The 1,529-nt window shown below is 45.3% G+C and overlaps 1 pseudogene; it reads right to left on the bottom strand.

Annotated features, from left to right (window-relative positions):
- Positions 1-969: 969 nt before the first annotated feature.
- LOC145280568 (U2 spliceosomal RNA) lies at positions 970-1,182 on the bottom strand (annotated as a pseudogene).
- Between the last annotated feature and the right edge of the window lie 347 nt (positions 1,183-1,529).

Raw genomic sequence — 1,529 nt, forward strand, 5'->3', positions numbered from 1 at the left:
TAATATGCAAGTCTTAAAGACAGGCCTACTTCTGATGACCTCAGAGAAAGATTAAATCTGAACAGTACAGGGAAATGATAGTGTGGCCATTTTTAAAGAATAATTAAGAGTTCTTAGGTTAGTAGATATAGAACAGTTACAGTAGCAAGTCCTGTTCACAGAAGAAAGGCCAAGGAAAACATAAGAAAGTGATAAAAATGTAGACAAGTTGTATGAAGGGTTGCCCATACATTGACCAAGGTCTTATATGTGGAGTTGCCCCCACATATGGTCTTTGCTTACAGTATCTGCCGGAACAGATGGTATTTATTTGCTCCCCCACCGAGCAAATTAGGCACAAGGCCGATTTTTAATGTGAGGAGTGAAGGGAGGGGGAAGGGAAAAAGGGGACCAGATCCCGAGAGGTGGGAAATGGGAGCTGGTTAAAGGTCAGGCATGTGAGGTTGCCCCCACATCTGGTCTTTGCTAGTCATAGCTTGCAGCATCTGCCGGAACAGATACTACACTTTGATCTTGGCCAAAAGGCTAAGAAAAGGGTATTTATTTGCTCCCCTACCAAGCAAATTAGGCACAAGGCCGATTTTTAATGTGAGGAGTGGAGGGGAAATGGGGACTAACTATCCGGGGAGTAGGGGAGCTGGATAGTGACAATTGGTATGAAGGGTTTTTATTTATTTGCTTCCCCACTGAACAAATTAAGCACAAGGCCGTTTTTTAATGTAGAGAGAGAGGGAGGGGGAAGAGAAAAGGGGACCAGCTCCCAATGGGTGGGAAATGGGAGCTGGATAGTACAATTGGTATGAAGAGTTTAATGTGAGGAGTGAAGGGGAAATGGGGACCAACTCCCCGGGGTGTAGGGGAGCTGAATAGTGACAATTGGTATGAAGGGTTGCCCCTACATTGACCAAGGTCTTATATGTGGAGTTGCCCCCACATATGGTCTTTGCTTGCCGGAACAGATGGTATTTATTTGCTCCCCCACTGAGCAAATTAGGCACAAGGCCGTTTTTAATGTGAGGTAAAAACCAGCTCCCCTAAAAGGGGTCACTCTGGTTACCAAAAATAATAATTGCCCCAGTATAGAGGGTTTCCCCTCCATTGACTGGTACAAATTATCTTAAGTGCAGCATCTGCCGGAACAGATACTACACTTTGATCTTGGCCAAAAGGCCAAGAAAATGGTATTTATTTGCTCTCCTAGCAAGCAAATTAGGCACAAGGCCGATTTTTAATGTGAGGAGTGAAGGGGAAATGGGGACCAACTCCTCGGGGAGTAGGGGAGCTAGATAGTGACAATTGGTATCAAGGGCTGCCTCTACATTGACCAAGGTCTTATATGTGGGGTTTCCCCCACATATGGTCTTTGCTTGTAGTATCTGCCGGAACGGATACTACACTTTGACCATGGCCAAAAGTCCAAGAAAAGCGGTATTTATTTGCTTCCCCACCGAGCAAATTTGGCACAAGGCCGATTTTTAATGTGAGGAGTGAAGGAGAAATGGGTATCAACTCCCCGGGGAGTAAGGGAG

This window comes from Euprymna scolopes, chromosome 7 (assembly GCF_053919585.1).
Source record: "Euprymna scolopes isolate OS-2025 chromosome 7, ASM5391958v1, whole genome shotgun sequence".
In the NCBI taxonomy this organism is placed as follows: domain Eukaryota; kingdom Metazoa; phylum Mollusca; class Cephalopoda; order Sepiida; family Sepiolidae; genus Euprymna; species Euprymna scolopes.